The sequence below is a fragment of the Natator depressus genome, chromosome 9 (genome assembly GCF_965152275.1).
Source record: "Natator depressus isolate rNatDep1 chromosome 9, rNatDep2.hap1, whole genome shotgun sequence".
In the NCBI taxonomy this organism is placed as follows: domain Eukaryota; kingdom Metazoa; phylum Chordata; order Testudines; family Cheloniidae; genus Natator; species Natator depressus.
The window spans coordinates 62004468-62029202 of record NC_134242.1 but is presented as its reverse complement, the minus strand read 5'-3'; the positions used below and the strand labels follow the sequence as shown (position 1 = coordinate 62029202).

Here is a 24735-nt window from a genome sequence, read left to right as displayed (position 1 = left end):
GCAGTTATGTGACACAATTTGTTTGCATTCATCGGGTGAGTTAACTGTGATTGACAGCCCTAATAATAATAATACTTAGCTCTTAAAGAGTTTTTCCATCATCAAGCTATGGGAGAAGTTGATTAGTATTGTTATGCACATTTTATAGCTGGGGAAACTGAGGCACACAGCAGTGAAGTGACTTGCCAAGGTTCACACAGAAGGTCAGAAGCAGATCCAGGAATAGAACCCAACACACCTGCACTCCAGTCCAATACCTTATCCACTAGATCTGTGTAGTCCTGGCATGTGCATCCTTCTCCATTTGACATACATTACTTCCACTCCACCCAATTGTGTTTCAAAGGACTGAAGGTTGTCATGAGTCATTTGATTTAAACAGCATCAGCTCACCACCAATAACACTTTAGGATGACTGTACATCTTTTATAAGAAAACGTTGATGTTAAAATGTGTTTACATCATTCAAATATAAATACAACATATCAAACACATTTGTGCACCTCCAGCTGCAGGTCATATTATTTTCCAGAGAAAAGCTACGATGTAAAAATGGTGCCTTCTCACTCAGAAGATCTACTTGCCTATTCAGATGCAGGTCTGCTGACTTCAATGACAGATGTAAACTATTTTAACTTGTTTGCCCTGCAGACCCAACACGCTCAGAAAGAGAGATCTGGAGTCTATCCTGGCTCGTGCATCCGCAGCAAAATTATTAACTAAGTGCCAGATGCAGAACTTTTACTGCTGGGGAAGACAGGCTAGCTAGGAAGAATCAAACTGGACTCTCAATCCCTGGTTAGTTTTTGCAGATTAAAATATAAAAGAGATTCCATTTTTAATGTGTATACTGAGCAAATATCAGCTGGCTGGAAGTCTTGAGATCATCAATAATCAAGCCCCATTATGTGCAATTTTTGTTCCTGTGTCCTTTGAAGAGCAGTTTTATAAAAAGGACATGAAACGTGGCTGAAAAACCAATGGTACAACACAGCCATGCTAGTGCCTGTCGCACTGGTTTAATCGGGGCAGATGTCCAAACGTATGTAAGTGGGAGAATAGTCCCGCTATTGTGGGGAACTTTCCTGGCTTCTGCACTACCCTGGTGAAGTGGGCTAGCGAAAGGATCGGAGTCCTCGCTCCCACTTCCTTTACCTAGAGGCCTCCCCGCCCTTGAGGACTCCCCTTCCACTCTCCTGTCTGGCAAAGTCCTCGTAACCCCAACAAGGCTGGGCCCAGGATTCCTGGGGGGCTCAACCCCCAACCCTGCTGTGGTCACCTAGGACAGGGGCTAGGGTGTCTCCACTCCGGGGTACTCTCTCTGCACTGGGCACTTCTCTGACCCACTGACCATTACATACAAGTTAAAGCAAATGCAAGTTATTAAATCAACAATTAATTTTAAAAAGAATAAGGAAAAATGGGAAAGGTTAAAGGAAACACATCACCCCACTCTGTGGCATCACATCACGATGAAGTGAGCTGTAGCTCACAAAAGCTTATGCTCAAATAAATGTTAGTCTCTAAGGTGCCACAAGTACTCCTTTTCTTTTTGCGAATACAGACTAACACGGCTGCTACTCTGAAACCTATCACAAACAGTGTCTCTGCAATGTCAGGGCACTTCACAGTCTGTTCCTTGTAAGTCCCAGGCCTTCTTCTCAGGCCCTGGCTTTGCTGCAGGGATGCTGTGGGTTAGACACTTGCTTTGGTGGTGGCCACACGCTCTCAGGCTCTAAGTGGTAGGACCCTTCTTCCCAGTGTCGCCCCCACCCTGTTGGGGTTATTATCCAAGCCTGGCCTGCAGAGCCTCTTGGCTGAGGCATCTCCCTGTGCTGGGCCCGCTGCCCAGGGTCCCCCTCGCTCTCCCCAGCTGCTCACTGCACCCAGCTCCGGACTGCTCCAGCCCCAGCTCCACTACTCTGTCTCTGCACTGCTGCTGCTCTGCCTCCAGCTCCCTGGGCTGCTTCTTTGGCCCCTCTGGCTCTAGTTGCTGCAACTCTGCTCCCAGGACAGGTCTGCTCTGCAGGCTGCTTCTGGGACTCTGCTCCCAGCACTGACCTGCTTCCTGGGCTGCTTTTCTGGCCCCTCTGGCTCTGGTTGCTGCAGCTCTGCTCCCAGGGCAAGTCTGCTCTCTCTGGGCTGTGCCTCTGGCTTTGGGGCTGCAGCTCTGCTCCCAGGACAGGGTCTGCTCTCTCTGGGCTGCTTTTCTGGTCCCTCTGGATCTGGTACAGCTCTGCTCCCCAGCTTAGCTTGTGCCCCTGCTTTCTCCTTAGCTCAGCCCCACTCTGTCTGATCCAGGCAAATCCAGCTCACATGGAAGATGGGACCTCCCTGGCCTCCTGACTCCCTGATTAGGCTGCTCGCCCTGTCATTCAGGCTGACCTGGAGCATTGGCCTCTCCCCATTGTTCCTGGGGACTATCGGTCTCAGGGTCCTAGTTTCCCATAGACCCTTCCCCTTTTAGTACTGGGCGCTAGCCAACCAAAACACCCCCACTGAATGTTAGTAAGGGGGCAACAGTCCCCTTACACGTGGTAACAATTCCTTAACAGGATGTAGGAGTTCACCCATCCAATGGATGCCTCTTGAGAAGTTAAAAGAACAGGGAGTACTTGTGGCACCTTAGAGACTAACCAATTTATTTGAGCATAAGCTTTCGTGAGCTACAGCTCACTTCATCGGATGCATCCACTGAATGCATCCGATGAAGTGAGCTGCAGCTCACCAAAGCTTATGCTCAAATAAATTGGTTAGTCTCTCTAAGGTGCCAGAAGTACTCCTGTTCTTTTTGCGAATACAGACTAACATTGCTGCTACTCTGAAATTTATTAGAGCATAAGCTTTGGTTGGCTACAGCTCACTTCGGCATACAACAGCTCAACATTTGCGCAGCAATGTTGGGGGCGGGGCTAACCAGCTGTACCCCGACCTCTCCCAAATTCTGCGGGTTGCGGGTACCTTGTGGGGTCAGGGGGTTTTTGCTAGTAAGTGGAAGAATGGGGGGAGTAAGGAGGGGGAGGTTCTGCTATGGTAATTTTCCAGGCATGACACCTGCAATCTCTTGCTTAACCTTTCAGCTTCGGACAGCTTCGGGGCGGGGGATTGCCCAGCTGCCTGACGAGTCCAGTCGCTGTGCTGACTTCCCTCCGGACGCACACGGGCCGGGAAGCTCGGAACGCCTCTTGCGGCCGGGTCGGGGCTGGGGGCTGCGAGTCGCCGGGCGCTGCCCCGCGCGAGGCTCCTCCCAGCGCCGGCGGGACCCCACTCCGGCCGCGCCCACTGACTCCTCGCTACCCGCGGCGGCGGCGGGTCTGCAAGGGGCGGGGGAGGCCTGGCTCGGCGCGGTCAGTCCCAGCCTTTGCGCCACCTGCTGCTGGGAGTTCCCGCCCCTCGAGCTGGCCGGGGGGGAGCCCGGATCCAGGCCCGCTCGTCCAGCGCCGCTGTGGGGCTGCAGCCTGGCTCCCAGGACAGCCTCTGCCAAGGGCTTGGCCACGAGCCGGATTGCGGCTTGTTCGCCCCGGGCCGGGCGGCCCAGCACCCCGGGGGAGGGCAGGGGAGACTTAATGGGGCTACTTCTGCTGCCCTGGGTGCGGTTACCCCCCTTTTGGGGAGCAGGGAGTGTACTGCGCTGCGCTCCGCTCCCGCGCGGGGAGGCGAGCCAGGCTGCCTTGCGCCCTACTGGAGCCATAGGCGGTGACTTGCCCTCCGCCTGATGGGTGCTCGACACCCTCCCCCTTCCCTAAAGTCCCGGCCCCACCTCCCTTTTCCCATCCTAGCCCCACCCCTTCCCCCAAGTAACCACCCCTGCCCTGCCCCTTTTCGTCCCCCCCCCCCCCCCCGAAAGTCTTAAACCTGCCAAACAGCTGTTAGGCAGCAGGGGGAAGAAGCGCTGGGCGGGAGGGGGAAGAAGGCGAGGAGGGAGAACTTGGCTGCTGGTGGGTACAGAGCACCTGCTGATTTTTCCCTGTGGGTGCTCCAGGGCTGGAGCACCCATGGAGTTGGCGCCTATGACTTGAGCTGCCCTTGATAAGTAGAGCCCTAGAGGGGTTCGCCCTGCAAAGCTATAGCAGGAAAGAGAGCCCCAGGCATCTCCCCCAGGCAGAGGTGGTCTGATCTTCTCAACCATCGCTGCCTGTTACAACCCTGCTCATTGTTGTTCTTGGCTAAGACCCTTTACAGGGTTCAGAATAGTGAGGGAGGGGCAGGCAGCTCATCTAAAAATAGGCACACAGGTAAAGTTACATCTATTTTAGCAGCTGAAAAGTACAAATAAGAAGGATTGTTTTAACTGGGCACAAGGTGATAGTTTATTAAAGGCAGCATTCAAACCTGGAGAGAAATGTGAGAAAAAAGAGAGAGAGAGAGAGGGGCAGGATTTAGCATAGGCATAGTTTGACTTCTATATTTTTTGGAGGGTGGCTCCAGTCAGGCCAAGGGGACTGTTTGTGAAGGGTGTGTGTGTACCACAGGGGCACCATGACAGATGGGGGGACAATTTTAACTGGGATTTTAGGGCTACTTAGGCAACTGAAAACTCTAGGGTTTTTTTTCAGATGATAATTTCTAAGTTGTCTGACAGGAGCACTGTATCTAGTTCCTATATAAAAAAAGAAACCTAAATAGATACTAGACCCACTCAGCTCTAATACTAACAACTTCTGACATCTTGTGGCAAGTCACTTAACACAGTGGTTCTCGAAGCTGGTCCGCTGCTTATTCAGGGAAAGCCCCTGGCGGGCCGGACCGGTTTGTTTACCTGCCGCGTCCGCAGGTTTGGCCAATCGTGGCTCCCACTGGCCACGGTTCGCCGCTCCAGGCCAATGGGGACTGCGGGAAGGGCGGCCAGCAAGTCCATTGGCCCACGCCACTTCCCGCAGCCCCCATTGTCCTGGAGCGGCGAACCGCGGCTAGTGGGAGCTGCGATCGGCCAAACCTGCGGACACGGCAGGTAAACAAACCGGTCTGGCTCACCAGGGGCTTTCCCTGAACCAGCGGCAGACCGGCTTTGAGAACCACTGACTTAATGGACACAGGTTAGGTTTAAAATTGTAATGTATATTCCTACTCAGATACTCTTACTAAAGTCAGAAGGGACCATCGTGATCATCTAGTCTGACCTCCTGCTCATTGCAGGCCACAGAACCTCACCCATCCACTACGGCAATAGACCCCAACCTCTGGCTGAGTTACTGACATCCTCAAATCATGGTTTAAAGACTTCAAGTTAGGGAATTCACCATTTACACTAGTTTAAATCGGCAAGTGACCCATGCCCCAGGCTGCAGAGGAAGGCAAAAAAACCCAAATCAGGGACTCTGCTGATCTGACCCAGGGGAAAATACCTTCCCAACCCCAAATATGGCGATCAGTTAGACCCTGAGCATCTGGGCAAGGCCCACCAGGCAGATACCTGGGAAAAAATTCTCTGTAGAGAACTCAGAGCCCACCCCATCTAGTGTCCATCACTGGCTGTTGGGGATTTTTGCTACAGGAAGTCAGTGATTGGCCACACACCATTGTAGGCAGTCTAGTCCCACCATTCCCTCCATAAATTTATCAAGCTCAGTCTTGAAGCCAGTTAAGTTTTTTGCCCCCACTGCATCCTCTTCACTCCTCTGATGGTCAGAAACCTTCATCTAATTTCAAGCCTAAACTTGTTGATGGCCAGTTTATATCCATTTGTTCTGGGGTCTGTATTGGTACTTACATTAAATAACTTCTCTCCCTCCCTGGTATTTATTCCTCTGATGTATTTACAGAGAGCAATCATATCTCCCCTCAGCCTTTGCTTGGCTAGGCTAAACCAGCTAAGAAATCAGCTGTTGCCACCAGCTAATTAAAGAACATGCACAAAGCTCTTAAGACACAAAAATCCAATCCTGTTCTTTAAAAAGGTAAATATTATTAATAAAAAAAGAAGAAAATACATCTGGGAATTTGGGCTTTTGCTAGATTAAAAAAAACACTACAAGGATTAAGCATCAAGAATAGCTCTCTTGAAGTCCAGTTTAAAGGTTACAACCAAAACAAAAGCACCTGGGGTTAGCACAGAGGAATCCACAAGCCATAAAGAAATAAAAGGGATAAACTTAATCACGTCTTCCTAGACATTTCCTGATCTATTTACATATCTGGGGTTTTAGATGAGTAGTTTCTAGGTAAGATACCAATGATTTTTCATACCTGGCCCAAGCTTCTCACAGTATAACTGCTCCCTGTCTGCCTCTCCCCAAGAACAACAACAGACAGACAAAAGGGAAGTCTTGTTTCAATTTTAAAAAGTTCTAGCCTTCCCATTGGCTCTTTTGGCCAGGTGCCCACTCACTTCCTTTTACCTATGCATAGCAGTGAGACTTTTTAACCCTTTACAGATAGAGCAATTAGAGAACAGCTACTAAGAGGGATTTTATAGCTACTGGCTGGCTGAGTGTCCATAACAGGGAGCTAACCCAACCACCTTCATTTATCACAGCCTTTTAGAATTCCAACTTCCCTGTCTCTACTGGAAATACCTCACCTGATACATCCTAAGACTCCATTAGCCCTTTTCACAGCTGCATCACATTGACAGCTCATAGTTATCCTGTGATCAGCCAATACACCCAGGTCTTTCTCCTCTGTCCCCAGTTTATAGCAAACATTCTTGTTGTTAGTCCCTAAATGCATGACCTTGCACTATTAAATATCATCCCATTTCTATTATTCCACGTTACAAGGTCATCCAGATCTTCTTGTATGATATTCTGGTCCTCCTCCGTAATGGCAACACTTCCCAGCTTGGTGTCATCTGCAAATTTTATTAGCACACTCCCACTTTTTATGCCATGTTCAGTAATGAAAATGTTAAATAAGGTTGGTCCCAAGACTGATCCCCAAGGAACTCCACTAGTAACCTCCCTCTAGCCTAACAGTTCACCTTTCAGTATGACCTGTTGTAGTCTCCCCTTTAACCAATTTCTTATCCACCTTTCAATTCTCAGATTAATCCCCATCTTCTCCAATTTAACTAATAATTTCCCATGTGGAACTGTATCAAATGCCTTACTGACATCCACGTAGATTAGATCTACTGCTTTCCTTTGTCTAAAAAATCAGTTATCTTCTCAAAGAAAGATATTAGTAACTCTGTTACTACCTTTCAAATACAACCATTGAAACAATTGTAGAAAAATCTATGATTACTTTCTATCATTTAGGCTACTTACTTTTTGCAGTTCACCAAGCTTGGAACAGGTCATTTAACTTTAGGAAACATCCTAACAGCCCTTTCTTATCTTCATCATCATGATCATGTTCCCATTACGCCTCTGGCGTTTAGGGCAGTGACAAAGCTCCTCCACTCCTGTCTGTTTCTGGAAAGTCTTTCAGTGTTTCCCCAGCTGTGCCCCAGGTTTTTCAGGTCAGTTTCCACAGCTCTTCGCCATGTTGTTTTTGGGCATCCTCGTTTTCGTTTGCCTTCAGGTATCCACCTTATTGCTTCTCTGGTGATGGAATCAGTTTCCATCTGAAGCACATGACCAATCCATCTCCTCCTGACAATGATGGTGCTCAGATCCTCTTGGCTGCACTGTGTCAATAGATCTTGGTTTGAGATTGTTCAGGGCCAAAAGATATGGAGGATTTTTCTGAATCACCTGTTAAATTACTCTGTTTATAACAACAAAATTCTGACTCCCTGCCTCAGGGAGCGCAAGCTGAGAGTAGCCCTTCTCCTGTCTCCTCTGCAGAACTCATTACACTGCACACTCAGGCTGCCTGCCTGAGGCTTGCAGTTTGGGGTGGCAATGCCCGCCCCCCTCCCCTCCCCCATATCCTCCAAACCCTGCCTATAGGATTTAGGAAGATGAATGAAATAATTGATTTAATTCAACCAGCTTTCACACTGATCTTTCACCTCATAAATCCACTCAAATTATATATTTATACTCTTCAAACAGATATATACTTTGATGTCTCTAGGTTTGGCTTCTTTCATTTCAGAAACGAATTACAAATAGGCTACAGATAAAAGCATTGTCCATTGCAAATTAAAACAACTGTACAGTAACTAGGTTTTCTTATTTGTTCTCCACCACACACACTGAACAATTATTTACTTTCATTTATGTTTACCTTAAGCAAAGTTCTGAGTACAAATTAAAGCCAATGATATTTCAACTCTTAACAGTTACATACATCCAACCAACCCCACCCCAAAGTAGTCCTCCCTCTGATTTTGGACAGTCACCCTAAAAAAAAAATACCTTGCTAAATTGCAGGATATTATTGCCCAGACCCAGCCTTTCCTCCGCCACCAACATACACAGCCACAATTGTGCTCCTTTAGCTACCAGTTCAGTCGTACTTGACTTACTCTATAGCCTCAGCATAGTAAAAAAGGGACACTATGAAACTAGAAAGCTCATCCCTAGGGACTGAGAGCGAGTATTTTCATATCCAGTGTGCAGTTTCAGATTTCACTGCCACCACCTGGGGAGGGGGGGAGAGAGGAGGGGGTGCGCAAGAGGGGGAAATCTCAGCCTGATTTTGTTACTCTCACAGCTTAAACCCCTTCTGCTTTAGATGCTTGGATAGTTAATAGCCTCCATTCTGCATTGCTATTCTTAGCAGCTTTCTGATCTTGTCCCCCTGCCAGAGGGCAGGGATCCATCCACCTGCAGCGTTTGCCTTTGCTTAGACTCCTTTATGCTTTGTTCAGCCTAGTCCTGCAGTGTTAGTCCATCGCCACTCCAGACATCTCAAGCTAAGCATTCAACAGGCTCATCGAACCCCAGCTGAGAGTAGAAGTCACTTCCGCAAATTTGGTCCAGATCTCAGCTCCATTGCCAAATACTTCAGGGACTGTTGGATATTTAAAAGATTTAGTCCCCTCATCTACAAACCTTACTCCTGAGTAGTCATCTCACAGCCATAAGCGTTACTCTCAGAATAGTGTGACATACGCCCTGTTTTAAGCCCTGTTCTAGCCTTCCCGACTTTTTTTGATTAACTGGGTATTTGTCCCATTTGCTCTTGCCAGCTTATCATCACTGGGCAAGAGCAAACTGGACAAATGCAGCTTTGCCAATAAAGTGGAGCGCAACCCCTAGGGAAGCACGAAGGAACGTGTGTGTGGTGGGGGAGAGGCAACACCAGCCCTGTGCAGGATGGAGGGTTTGGGAAAGTGGCTGGGTCTGGGCCAGCCCCATGCAGGCAGGTGGCAGGGGGTCTTGGGCCGGCCGCAGGTGGCAGGGGGTCTTGGGGGTCTCGGGCCAGCCCTAGGCAGGTGGGGCTTGGACCTGTCCAATGCATGTGGAGAACAGGCAGGCCCCACAGGCTGGGGGGGGGGGAGGGGAGACGAGGGGGCCTTGGGCTCGGCCCCTGTGGTGTCCTGTTTTCCCTTTGGGAAAACATGGTTACCCTATCACAGAAGCAACCCTTGGGGTTTCCTCACTGAAAGGCTTCCACCTATATCCCAGTACAATGCTGCCACCTGGTGGTCATATTGGTTGTCAGACGTTTGACAAGGGGGAAGTAATTCAATGTCTGTCAAAGCTAACAGCACTTTTTTATAAATCATCTGCACTCACACGTCTTTGAGCCATCAGCTTTTAACTGGGGTGCAGAATTTAAGTGGATCCTTCCCTTCTCTCAGGGGGACACTGTAAAACTTAGCGAGCTCAAGATTTGAAACCCTTTCCTACCCATTAGATGTTTGAAAATCCAATGTAACGATATTGTTTTCTGAAGGGCCAAAATCCATTTGCTGTGGATGTAAGATCTTAACTGCAGTTTCTGCTAAGAGCTTTTCATCTAGGCCCAGAGACCACAGCTTGGCCTGGGCGTGAGAGCCAGCTAATAGAGAACAATACATGGCTATGAGAAAGCTGGGGTAAACAGATAACCTTGTGTGTGTTTCAAGTCAGTGAGCAAAGTCAGCATAACTCCGAATGTAATAGGGTGTCCTCATCATGAGTTATAGACACAGGAAGCACTCAGAAAGGCCTCAAAGCTAACTCTCTAATGCAGGGAGGAGATAGTGGTAGAATACCCCACAGATCCCAGACAGAGGCCCAATATGATTGACATCAGTTATGACGCCCTCCCCTCATAGATGAATGCTAATCCTAGCTCACAGAAATGCAAGGGTAAACTTATAAACAATTGTTATTGTTAAGTACTAATTACTGCCTTCTTGCTTTAAATCTCCAGGACTGCACCTTATTGGTCAACCAGGAGAGCTGCTACCTCATTGCCCTGGACCCCAAAACTAGGATTTAACCTATACATTTTAATAGACATAGTTTGGGGGTAATTACCTGTGTGTCAGCAAAATGTTAATTTGGGCCATGGGTGGAGCCATGATGTAATCTTTTAGACCATTGGTTTATTGTGCTTATCTTGTCTTGCTGCTAGAACCTATCCCAGAGGAGGGGAAAAACCATCCCTGTTTCTCCTCTCCGCCCAAAGAGCACAATGTATAACATATTGTAATTAATTATTCTGCAGTGTCTCTGAGCCTAATAAGCAAAGTGACACTCCGCCAGCGCTGTGTGTAATAAATTCCTGTGCTTGACTACTAACAGTATTCAAGGTGATAGACAGAGCCTACAGACTAGAGGAAAGTCAGGGGCTTGTACTCTGTCTCTAATAGTGCCTGCATTTTTCAGCTCGATTCATTTCTGCAATAATTCTACCAATACAGAGAAAGATGCCAGCTAAAATAATGTGTACATTCTAAGTCTAGGTAACTTAAGTGTCTGCCAGTAAAGTCTGCTTACATTAAAAAGGTTCGCAACCACTGAGTGATTTGTGTACAGAAGTATAAATAAAGTGATTTATATTCAACGACATACAGCAGCAGGGTATATAACTAGAATAAGTGTACCTAAATGGCCTTCATTTAGTGTGACTACATAGGTCAGAATAAGGCTCAAGCTCTCATTTACACAGCAAAAAGAAAAGGAGGACTAGTGGCACCTTAGAGACTAACCAATTTATTTGAGCATAAGCTTTCGTGAGCTACAGCTCACTTCATCGGATGCATTTACACAGCTGTAATCAAGGGCTTGCAAAGTCAACAATGTTACGCATGTGTAATCAAGAGGAGAATCCAGCTCCCTAGTTATAAAATTAATCTAGATGCTTTGTGCAATGGTGATTGCCTCCAAGAATTCCACACCACTTACTCTACTGTTGATTCGGCATTTTGCCTGTATAAGTGGGGAAAGAGACTGCAAAATGGGAGCATTTATCAAATTGTTACACCTACCCACTGTCATATCCCAGGATCATTAGGTTACAATTGCTTCTTCCTCCTCATTCAGAAGAGATCACTCCATCTCCACAACAGAACCAGGTTCTTAATTATTTTACATCAGCAGACAGTTTGAAAGGACTGTATTCTCTCCCATGGAGAATCTACTTCAGTGGAAAAGCTTCTTCCATTGTATTCCACAAAGCAGCTCTTAAACCACACAGACTTCCCCCCACAAAACTTAGCAGCCAGAAAGACCTTGAGGAGAGACCTTTCCCTGGCCTGTATGTACTCCTTAAGTGAACAGGCTCCAGCTTTGTGTTTCCAGAAAGCAGTGGGCAAATTAGAATCATAGGACTGGAAGGGACCTTGAGAGGTCATCTAGTCCAGTCCCTGCACTCAAGGCAGGACTAAGTATTATTCTAGACCATCCCTGACAGGTGTTTGTCTAAGCTGCTCTTAAAAGTTTCCCATGATGGAGATTTCACAACCTCCCTAGGCAATTTATTCCAGTGCTTAACCACCCTGACAGCTAGGAAGTTTTTCCTAATGTCCAACCTAAACCACCCTGCCTGCAATTTAAGCCCATTGCAGAAGCCAGTTGTGAAATTGGAGCATGAAGCCAAGAGCTTGAACAATCCCATTCCAAATGACTCAGCAGGGCAAGTGTCAGACACAAATGGTGGACAGGAGATGGCACTAGATGATGCAAGAGCCTTTGGCAATATTGGTGTGACAGTATCTAGTGTCATGTCTCTTCCAGAAGGAATCTCTCCCAATTCCTGCCATGTACGTTCTATGCACAGATCTCTCAGTTTGCTGGCATTCACATCCCTAACAAGGCCTCCAATCTGGCTTTTGTTTTGACAATGCTGCCATTAGCAGCAGAACAGAAGTTGCAAATGCCATGTGGAATGGAGAGAAGTGGCAGGCTGCAGTCTTCCACAGAGCCCAACAATCCCACCTGTTGTGGGATCAGACCCTCCACTGGGGTGACACTTTGTACTCTTCTACACTTGAAGAAAGGGCTGTCAAGCCATTAAAAAAATCAATTGCGATTAATACACACAATTAATCCGCACTGTTAAACAATAACAGAATACCATTCATTTAAATAGTTTTGGATATTTTCTACATTTTCAAATATATTGATTTCAATTACAACACAGAATACAAAGTGTACAGTGCTCATTTTGTTTTTTATTACATATATTTGCACTGTTAAAAACAAAAGAAATAGTATTTTTCAATTCACCTAATAAGAGTACTGTAGTGTAATCTCTTTATCATGAAAGTTGATCTTACAAATGTAGAATTATGTACAAAAAAAACTGCATTCAAAAATAAAACAATGTCAAACTTTAGAGCCTACAAGTCCACTCAGTCCTACTTTTTGTTCAACCAATTGCTCAGACAAACAAATTTGTGTACATTTGCAAGAGAATGCTGCCTGCTTCTTGTTTACAATATCACCTGAAAGGTGAGAACAGGTGTCCGCATGGCACTGTTGTAGCCGACATCGCAAGATATTTATGTGCCAGATGCACTAAAGATTCATATGTCCCTTCTTGCTTCAACCACCATCCCAGAGGACAAGCGTCCATGCTGATGATGGGTTTTGCTCGATAACAATCCAAAGCATGCAGACCGACGCATGTTCATTTTCATCATCAGTGTCAGATGCCACCAGGAGAAGGTTGATTTTCTTTTTTGGTGGTTTAGGTTCTGTAGTTTACGCATTGGAGTGTTATTCTTTTAAGACTTCTAAAAGCATGCTCTACACCTCACCCCTCTCAGATTTTGGAAGGCACTTCAGATTCTTAAACCTTGGGTTGAGTGATGAAGCTATCTGTAGAAATCTCACATTGGTATCTTTTGTGTTTTGTGAAATCTGCAGTGAAAGTGTTCTTAAAATGAACAACATGTGCTGGGTCATCAGCCGAAACTGCTATAACATGAAATATATGGCAGAATGTGCGTAAAACAGAGTAGGAGTCATACAATTCTCCCCCAAGGAGTTCAGTCACAAATTTAATTAATGCATTTTTTTAACGAGCATAATCAGCATGGAAGCATGTCCTCTGGAATGGTAGCCGAAGCATGAAGGGGCATATGAATGTTTAGCATAACTAGCAAGTAGATACCTTGCAATGCTGGCTACAAAAGTGGCATGTGAACGCCTGTTCTCACTTTCAGGTGACACTGTAATAAGAAGCGGGCAGCATTATCTCCTGTAAATGTAAACAAACTTGTTTGTCTTAGCAACTGGCTGAACAAGAAGTAGGACTGAGTGGACTTGTAGGCTCTAAAGTTTTACATTGTTTTGTTTTTAAGTGCAGTTATGTAACAAAAAACCCCCCTACATTTGTGAGTTGCACTTACACAATAAAGAGATTGCACTACAGTACCTGTATGAGGTGAATTGAAAAATACTGTTTCTTTTGTTTGCCATTTTTTCAGTGCAAATATTTCTAATAAAAAATAATAAAGTGAGCACTGTACACTTTGTATATTGTGTTTTAATTGAAATCAATATATTTGAAAAAGTAGAAAAACATCCAAAAATATTTAATAAAATTCAATTGGTATTCTAATGTTTAACAGTGTGATTAAAACTGCGATTAATAGTGATTAATTAATTTGAGTTACTTGCGGGAGTTAACTGTGATTAATCGACAGCCCTACTTGAAGAACAAGTACTCTCAGATTTGATCCATCCCTCCTGCCACAGACCTCAAAGCTTTTTCTCAAATCCTCCCTTCTCAGACTTGCACCCCTCCTTGGGGGGTCATCCAGCTTTGCAAGAAGCTTTCCTCTCATCCTTGGCATTGATGAGCAGCCTCGGCACAGGTGACAACTCAGATGCCTAGGGAGGGCCCATGCTAAAGAGAGGCAGAGCCTGTTGCAAGGGCCCAGCCCAGGACATGGGGGTACCTTCATAGATGCGTCGAGTCTGACTTGTAAATTCAGCTCTGAAATTGCAGCGTTGTTTGACCCAGAGCACCTCAATCCAGGAATGGAGTGGGGGGGGGGGGGAAGGAGAGAGAAGGTCGCATATATTACAGCTACACAAGCTGCTCTCTGTGCTTAGACCAGAGACCATGGGCCTGCCAGTGGGGATAACCCAGAGCTAGTGTTGCCAACAGTCCATTATTGGAAGGGACATTCCTTATTTTTTCATCTCTGTACAACAAGATTGGGAGTTGCTGAGTGGTGCTCTAACTTACACCCAGCTGCCTGAGGCCCTAGTGGTCTGTTCCAGTAGCTGGAGAGTAGAAATACTTTTCCCCTGGCCACACCCCACCAGTGTTTTCCCCAGGAATTGAAATGGGGGCGGGTTCGAATTTACAGGGGGGGGTGGGTCAGGGCCGATGGGGGTGAGACTCTGAGGGTGAAGATGGGCTGTATGGCACCATAGTAAAAACTGAAAAATGTTTCATGACCATTTTATTAGATTTAACTCATGTTTTAAAATCATCACACAAATTAAAGTTGGCTACTCAAGCCTTCTATGAAGCACTACATCTACATCCTTCTTGGTTTCTTGTTACCATTTTGCACAACTCTGTTAATGAACTTCTTGAATGCAATGCGTTCATCTTTGGTGGCTCCTTGTGTGTCCGGTACTTCCATTCCTTCAATTGATATGCTCATTAGTTCATTCACATGATCAGGCAGAAGGCGACTTCTTTCAGAACACAAAATTCTCTTCAATGATGAAGAAGAACACTCAACTGTAGCTGTTGTGACTGGGAGTAGCAAGAAATGAATTCCTACTTCCTTCATCCCAGGAAACATAGCACAAAGATTGGGTCGAGCCACTAGTGATGATAAAAAAAGAAGTTGAAGTCAAATCCTCATTCATTCGTCGTATGGTATTCCACTCTGTGTTCAAATTCTCTATTCTGTCCTGAGCACAAGGCAGCCCCATTGCTGGTAGTGCCTCACGCCACTCAGTTGTCGGTGTTTTATAGGACCGAGATCTGTAAAAGCTACATAGAGGTTGAGTAGAATCTAGAAGTCGCTGTTGTAGATTTTTAAGAATCCAGTCTGTGTACTTTTTCAGTTGTCTTAACAAACACTTCTTGTCCTATTCACTTAAGGATTTAATATAAATGCCTTAATTAGTCAACTTCTGGACTGAAGTCTTTGCTTCTTCAAAGTACTTTTTCAACGGATAGCTCTCTCATTGATCCAAAAGTAGCTTCTATTGCTGGACAAAGATCTACTACCGTTGTAGCAGATGTCTGGATGGCATTGTTTAATGACCCAAGTGATTTCAACAGTAGGCTTACAAGAGAGAGAATGGCAATAGTCTTCTCTGAATGTAGTAGCAAAATTAATCCACCAGCCTCACTACTTAGATCCATCCCATCTTGGTAGATACTTTCCAAAGTCAGTAATAATGGCTGGAGTAATTTTAAGACAACAGCCAAGGATCGCTCATGAGAAAGCCGGAGGGTTTTCCCAGCTTGGACTAATTTGAACTTCAGTCCCAGTGTATCTTCCATATTTTCCAAGATATTCAGTCTTTTTGGACTCTTGCTGAAAAAAGAATATAATGAAGACATTAAATTTATAGCTTTTTAAATGTCTTTTGAAGAGTCTGCAGCTTGTACTAGCTCTAGTTGGAGTAGATGGCCTCTGCAGTGTGTATAGGAGAGATTAGGGTTACACTTTTCTCTGAGCAAAGCTTGTACTCCACCATGTCTTCCAGAGAAGTTTGCAGGTCCATCAAATGCACAAGCAGCCATCTGTTTGGGGTCCAACTGACAAGCATTTAACTCTTCTAAGATGTGGGTTGTCACAGATGCAGCCGATCTGTCTTCTATAACTTGAACATCTAGAAATACATCTACTGGCCTACCACGGACATCAAGATAACATACACAATGACTTAATACTTGATGCCCATTTGCATCCGTGCATTCATCAGCCATGTATGCAAATGTTTTGAATGTGGTGAGAGTGTTCTTCACTTTTTCAACTGTTGAGTCTTTCACTGTTGCACCACGTGCTTCTAGCCAGTCAGTTGAGTTTCTTGCAGAAAGATAGTGAGCATTTGCTGGTCTTGTTCAGAACCAGTGTTCAACTTCAGGATGAACAAGTGACAATGCACTTAACATTGGCCTCCAGTTTGTAGTGTGTGGTATCTCTTGCTTAAATAGAAAGTATGATGCCACAGCCATGTTTGTTTGCATGAACTATGTTGTGTCTCCAGTATTCTTAACAGCCTCATTAATGCTCACCAGTGTTGTCCTTGGTCAGTGGAGACTCAGAGTTCAGAGGTGCTTTCACATGAGTTCACCTCCCAGGTGAGGAGCAAGAAGGCACCTTGCTCGTTCCTCCAGCTGCTCACTGTTCGCTCTGGCCACTGTTGTTCATTGTGCCACCGTTCACTCCATTGCTCTGTTGCCAATGGCCCTGCACCATCACCTTCTGCTGCCACCTGCCACTGTGACCTCTGCAAGTTTGTCTCTTGAGGTTCCACCCAGCTCTCGGTGATTTCAGCTGAGCTCTCAGTGGGGGAACCTCGCTGCTAGTGCAGACTGGGCCATCTCTTCCACAGAAACACTGTCCCACAGCAGGTCTAAGCACTTAGACCTGATTATCAGTGATTTCAGCTGTAGTGGTCACTTAACAGAACAAAAGACTCTCTATGGAGCCTAATCAGCTCTGTCTTTAAACAGTGGAGAGGGGCAGTCAAATAGTACTTGTGACTCAGGCAGACCATCAAACAAAACACCTGTCCCCACCCTCTCTCTTGATGCCCTCAATCAGCACAGGCTAAGTACAGTTCTACTGCCCTTTACTCAGACAATAAGAACAACAACATTTCATTACCCCCACATTCAAGTGATTTGTAACCCAACCCCAGCCAAAATCTATCACTTGGGCAACAGAGCTCTGTTTGCTGGATACCTAGGTAGATTAGGTGTGAATGTAAATACAATCTGGTCCTGAAGCCTTTCCCCCCAGCCCCCAGCTCATCACTAGCTGTCAGGGAGAGCTCATTTAGACTTTGCTTACCAGGACCGGCTCTAGGCACCAGCAAAGCAAGCATGTGCTTGGGGCGACATGTTTCCAGGGGCGGCGTTCCGGCCACCCTTTTATTAAAAAAAAAAATCCACTATTGTGCGGGGGAAAAAAATACATGAAGATCAAAAAAATCTCCAGTAGTGCGATAAGAGCGTGATGTGAAAAATATCATGTCATGTTGTGACACAGTCACTCATAATGTGAATGTGCTTAAATGTGTAAACGTTAATGGTTAATAATTAAATCAGGAATCACGATTACTTGTGTGCACTGTGCAGCCCTATCGGCACCAATTTCTGTGTCGCGTCGGTGCCAGTGGCTATAGGGCTAAAATGCCGGGACAAAAACAAAAACGACTTTCCAGTGCTGCCTACCGGCAACAAAGAGAGAAATGGCAAAAAGAATTAGAAAAACTATCTTATACTTCAAATAAGTATTTTTAAAAAGTCAACAATCAAGGAGAAAGCTCTAAGCAATGCATTGAAAGTGATTATTCATCAACTGATGAAGACCAATTGAACCAAAGATTATCTTTATCAACTGATAAAGAGGAACGACAATCCGACCAAGGCTTATCTTCGCTAACTGATAAAGATGAACAATCATAATCCATCCAAAGATTTACTTCTTCAGCTGAAGAGTTCAGAAACGAAGAACTGTTATCCAAATCTAAAACTGAAGAACAATTATTGAAAGTTGGAGAGACTGACATAGGATCGGATCCAAGTACATAGCCGACAATAACTACTGATGCGATGTTAGTGACTATTGTGAAAAAAGGTCCTTCAAAACTAGATCCTACATTTGAATATCCATTTAATGAGTCGAATTGTCGATTTATGCCATCCAGTATGAAGAAAAAAATGAAAAATGGGGAACAAATTAATAGATGGTGGTTAGTGTATTCACAGACCAAAGATGTAGTTTTTTGGTTTTGGGTGTAGCTATAACTTCCATTGAAGAAAGAGATTTTATCAGTTGCATGGTCAGTGTGAAACTTTTGAATTTTTATACGATATTGGAAATATTAATCACTTTTCCAAAGAAGACCTCATGAAGCACTCCCAAAACCTACATTTAGCGCTCAGTACTGATAACGCTGCTGACACTGATGAAGTAGAATTGTATGAGGAATTAATAGCTTTATTGGAGCTAATAAGTCCTAAAACTTCTCCTCTAAAAGTATTAGAATTTATAGCAAGAAATGATTTTTTCACTCCAAACACTGCTATAGCATTACACATTCTTTTAACATTACCAGTATCAGTGGCTTCTGGTGAGCGCAGTTTCTCAAAACTGAAATTACTAAAAAATTATTTGAGGTCCACCATGTCTCAAAATCATTTGTCAGGACTCGCATTACTTTCAATTGAAAGTACCATTGCACAAAATGTAGATTTCACTGAATGATTAAAAGACTACGCAAGTATAAAAACCAGAAAAATTCAGTTAATATAAATTCTTTTAATTTATGAAAAACTGGGCACACCGGAAGACACTAATGTTTTTCATTACAGTGTATAGTTGAACCCAGATTGTTTGTAATTGTGATTTTGTTAAAATTAAATGAGTACACTAGTAGGAAATTGTTTTATTTCACTAACTACAAATTCTCTGTTTTCTTTTTTTTTTATTTTAAAGTAAAACAAAACAAAACAAAAACCATTGCAAAGTGCAAATATGTGTAAAAGCCAAAAAATGGAGGGGGGGGGCCTAGAGCCGACCCTGGGCATAGGAATCAGTCTTCGCCCCCTCTACAGGCGCTTGCAAAGTGAGACAGTCTCTCTCTCTCTTTCACACACACACACACACACACACACACTACTTGTTTGGCAGCAGACAAAAAATATCAACAAGGACCTTGTTCTGAGCAGTGCTGCGAAGGTTTCCAGTCAGGAGGACTTCAGAATTGTCTAAAATGATTGCAAGTCCCTGGATCTGCCTACACCATTATTCCCATGGCAGGTATGTGGTTGCATGATAACCGGCTGTTAAACACACTGTAAAATAAGTTTGTCTGAACCATACACAACAGTTTCAAGTGTGACTCCTCAATGGGAGAGATGATCGGCATGAAGCCCAATACCAAATGACTCCTCCTGCTTCATAACAGCCCAGGGCACTTCCAATGTGCTCCCAGACACCCATGTTAGCCTCAGGGGGGCGGGACACTGATTCTCTTCCAACCCAAGCATGACTTTCAGTATCATACCCACAGTTGTGGCTATGCTGCTTGTAAGCTGTGCAGGCTGGCGTCTCTCTCTCTGTCTATGTCATACCACTTATTCAATAGCTGGGGCTGACATTTTTAAACAAGGGTCTATAAAAGCAGCTAGATTTTCACAAAGGGGTGGGGGGAGGAGAACAGACAACACATACATCTGTCTGCATGGAGCCTCCCTGCTTTGACCAGCTGACAGAGAGCCTTGGCTTGGCTTAAATGGGACGGTGTCACTGCCATAGTCAGGCAGCCTCACTCCAGTCAGGAGCAACCCAGACTCTCGTAGTTTAGAGGGGATATGGGAAGAAGGCCAGTCTTCCCATAAGGGCCAGGCAGGCCAGTCCCTAGGCTCTTTGTACCCGGCAGCCTCCTGCTGTCATTACCCATCCTCAAGAGGAAGGTAGAAAGACAAGTATAGTCTCTTCATAGGGTCTTCATACTACCTGCTCAGGGAGGTAGCTGGATCTTCAGACTGAGTGGATCTCCTGGGGCTTTGAGAAAGGACACTTGGACCCTTTCTCTTTAGATACTTGCCTCAATGAGCTCAGTTGGAGGATCTCCCTTTCCAGCCAGCAGCCTACCAAACATCTCCGAGGTGGGGCAGGCTGCCTGCCTCGTCTCAGAAGGCAAAGAGCCCCCCGCCCCCGCCTGACTTTGGCCCTGAGCCCACAATGAGCTCCACACAAGCCCAGGGGCCTGCTCATTGCAGGATCAGGACCCTGGCTTGGGATCTGTAGTTTTCATCACAAGACACTTAAAACTGCCTCTGAGTTTGTACAGCACCTAGCACAATGGAGTGCTGAGCTGTGACACTACCGCAATGCACATATATAACCATTTAGCTGCCTGACTTTAAGCACCCATATGTGAAAATTTGGGCTTTACAAACACTGCCTAGGGAAAATGAGAGGTGCTGAAAGGAAACATGAACTGATCTGACAGCCTGGGCCAGTGATGGCAGCAGGAACCTAAACGATCTTTGAGACTCACCAAGTTGACTTTTATTTGGCACATTCCTCAGCTTATGGGACCCACAGGGCAAACCCCTGTGGTCTGGCAGAGACTCTAGTGCTGCTGCTTTGAATCCAGCAGAGGGCATGGCAGATTCAGTATCTGTACCTCCCAAGTAGCACACTGAACTATGCAAAACTGGATAGGTGCACAAGATGGTTGATAATTTGCTGTAAAAACAAGCTACTACAAGCTGAATTTATTGACTGTTTCAGGTACCTCCTGGGACTTGCAGGTCTTGTGAGGGTCATTGGTGAAAACTGAGTGCCCAAGATCTTTCTGTACAATGTAGAATTATTGAGCTATAAAATAATTTTAATCTAATTTTCAATATATTTCCCTACTAGCAAAGTAGACAGGCTTTTCTCTCCCACTGTGAACTATAGCCAGGAGTGTTTTCTTAATAGGAACCATCTTTATGTCCAGAAATTATATCCTACCTTCTCTGATGTTCAGATGAACTGAAATGCATACAGCAGACAGAGAATCGAGAACCAGATTTGCTAGGCAAGTTTTGGAGCAAGCTTTAATCTTTACAGTTGACTTTGACCCTCTCTTCACTCATGCACATAGGCTCCACATCGTCTGATGAGAACAGATGCTGGATGCCAAAGGCCGTTGTGAGAAGGAAGTGTGAATGGTGTGTCCATTATAATGAAGTCAGGCCCAGAGAGACTTATCTTTACCTAGTAGGTAGCTCACCCTTGGTTATCACTCTGCGCGTCTTTACTAACTCTCACATTGGGTCATCAGGCAGGTTTGAACATCAGGCCTTGAAGGCTAAAGCATGAGCCTCTATGATTTGAGCTTAAGATTAGCCAAAGGCTGTAGTAGACTCTTATCTTCTTAAGTGGAGTAGCCACTAGAGGTGGACAAAGATTCACACACTGCCAGTGCAGGTTACACATTCATATCAAAACTGCTCACACCACACAGCAAGACAACAAGAAAGCCGGCGTTTGGTGCCCTTGATAAGGTCTGGTATCCCATAGGACAAAACCCAACACACAGGCTAGAAAAGGTCTCTTGCTGTAGTTATACTGGGAACCCCTCCTAGTGTAGGTACAGCTTACGCTAGCACAGGAGTGCTTTTGCTCATAGGCCATGGAGCTGGGGGTCCGGCCAGACCATGACCTGACCAAATCCAGGGGGCACTGTGACCCCGTGTGCCAGGTCTCAATGCCACCCACTCAAATTTGGAGGGGGTGGATATAGGGGCACATGGGCTAGGGGGCAGAAGGGGGCAGGCTGCTGGTGGGGGGTGGCAAATCTAGCCCCCCTTTCAATGGTGCTCTACAGCCCCTGCTTTTTCTGGTATAACTGACAGAAGATCCCCAGGCACAATAAGCTATACTGGCAAAAGGACTTACGTCAGTATAATTATCTATGGATATTACCTCACCCATCTTGTCTCTGATATCCTGGGACTGACACAGCTACAACACTACTGCATACGCCCCTATGTGACATTACTATACCAGCAACAGTTTTAAGTGTAGATCTAGCCTCACTGTGCATGGATGGAAAGGCCCCTATTAACTATGAGCAGACATCAGCACCATGGAGAGTACAAAAGCCACAGACCATGGTCAGGTATCAAAGTAGCAGCCGTGTTAGTCTGTATTCGCAAAAAGAAAAGGAGTATTGTGGCACCTTAGAGACTAACCAATTTATTTGAGCATAAGCTTTCGTGAGCTACAGCTCACTTCATCGGATGCATAAAAGTGGAAAATGCAGTGAGGATATTTTTATACACACAGACCATGAAAAAATGGGTGTTTATCACTTCAAAAGGTTTTCTCTCCCAATGCACGGGGCATTGGTCAAACTGGACAGTCTCTACGTAAAAGAATAAATGGACACAAATCAGATGTCAAGAATTATAACATTCATAAACCAGTCAGAGAACACTTCAATCTCTCTGGTCACGCGATTACAGACATGAAAGTTGCGATATTACAACAGAAAAACTTCAAAACCAGACTCCAGCGAGAAACTGCTGAATTGGAATTCATTTGCAAATTGGATACAATTAACTTAGGCTTGAATAGAGACTGGGAGCGGCTAAGTCATTATGCAAGGTAACCTATTTCCCCTTGTTTTTTCCTACCCCCTTCCTTCCCCCCGTTCCTCAGACGTTCTTGTTAAACCCTGGATTTATGCTGGAAATGGCCCACCTTGATTATCATACACATTGTAAGGAGAGTGATCACTTTAGATAAGCTATTACCAGCAGGAAAGTGGGGTGGGGGGAGAGAAAACCTTTTGAAGTGATAAACACCCATTTTTTCATGGTCTGTGTGTATAAAAATATCCTCACTGCATTTTCCACTTTTATGCATCCGATGAAGTGAGCTGTAGCTCACAAAAGCTTATGCTCAAATAAATTGGTTAGTCTCTAAGGTGCCACAAGTACTCCTTTTCATGGTCAGGTAGCTCATCTTTCCATTACATTAACCAGTTTCGATAGCATGTAGCAGTGCTTCCCAGACTTCTGAAAATTGAGCTCTTCCCAACCTCACCTGGAAAATGAAGCCATTTACACCTCCTCCCCCCCCCACCCGCACCACCATGTGTTGTTAAAGGCCTAAACATCTTAATGGATACATCTTCTGTCCCCTCACTTTGAGAAATACCTGTGTACATCTTCATAATAAACTTAATCTTCTTTCTTACCTCTGTTGATAAACAGTGAGATATCTTAGGTATCAACACTGTTAACTATCATCACTGGCATCTGAGTTAGCATCCATTGACGTAAAGTGGGGCAGCTCACACCTCAGAGCTATTGTTTCAGGCTCTCTACAAACCCAGGTTTGTGTCTCTAATTGGTTACACTCAGGTCACATTTTCAAGATTTTCTTTCCCACCATGACTAGAGTTGGCTTTAATTCTTTTTTAAAAGTTGAGACTGGAGGACAACTGAGAGGCCTGTCTGTACCCACTCAGCTAGTCCTCCACCACCCACAAGTGGGGACACTCCCCACTTGGGGAAATGGAGGATAAATAGCATCTCACCCTTACATTCCAGTGCCTTTTTGCCAGTGTCATGTATCCTTTTTGATGTGATGAGAGCTGGGTTTTGGAAGGGAGTATAAATTTCATCCTCAGAGGTGCATCCTCTCCAACAAAAAAGTTTGGGATTTGTCACTGTGATTGTTTGAGTGTTATTGCAGATTTCCCAAAATTCAATGGGATTATGCAGGATGTGACTCAGCAAAGAAATGTTTTATGGCCTCAGACCTATTTACCATTTCATGTAAAGCAGTTAATTAATCTAATGCATCTATGCTACACATACAGCACAGGTCCTTAAGGGGGCGCTGCGTATCAGCCATTATAACCTACATGGATTGAAATATATAGAAGAGAGTATTACAACAGGTCGTAAATACCAATACAATGGGAACTTAAGTATCCAGTAATGTCCATATTGGCCAGTAGAAGTGACCCTGCTATCTCTCCTCCTTTGTGCTACTTAAAGTGCAATTTATTTACACCAACGCTGTCAAGCCAGGGTTGGATACTACTCCAGTCATGCATCCGGTAAGAAATACCTAGTCTGAACCTCCAGCAAGGTAACCTACTCAGTTTTCCTACAGTTGTGTGAGGACAAGGAATCCTGAGTCAATGGTACTAGGGTAGCAAATAGACAATTAGCTAGATTTAGTATAGGCTGGTTTTGCGGTTAAGGTACTGGATGGGGACTTAGGAGAACTGGGTTCCATTCCCAGCTCTGCCACACGCTCCCCTTTGGCAGCCATGTAATCTCTCTGGGCCTCGCTTCCCACATCTGAAAGATAGGAATAATATTTCCTCACCTCACAGAAGCACTGTAAGGATAAAGCCCTAAATACTGAGGCAGTGCTCAGAGCCTGCAGTGATGATGACCGTGTCAGATGCTTACACTAATAGTTTTTCCAAGTCATCCCATACTAGCCAGTGAGACATCCAGGAAAGAGCCCTCCTGAGCCCCTGAACTACCTTTCCCTCCCTCCTCCCAGTTACAGGGCACAATCTCTGATGGGACTATTAATATCTATCTCAGTCACCATTGTGCAATTTTGGTGCAGGGCTCTGTGGCAGGGTTCATCTTTGTGATGCCCCCTGGTGGCCCAACATGGCATTACTCACCCTGCCAAAAGCTATCTCAGAAGGTCAGTCACCACCTCTCACAGGGTCCAGGCTTGTGGAGCCTCAGCCCTGCAGCTAAGACACTGTGTTC

At 45.2% G+C, this 24735-nt stretch overlaps 1 pseudogene; it reads right to left on the bottom strand.

The window, feature by feature from the left end:
- Positions 1 to 7269, bottom strand: part of LOC141993538 (leucine-rich repeats and immunoglobulin-like domains protein 1) — a 45570-nt pseudogene extending 38301 nt beyond the window's left edge.
- Positions 7270 to 24735: the final 17466 nt, after the last annotated feature.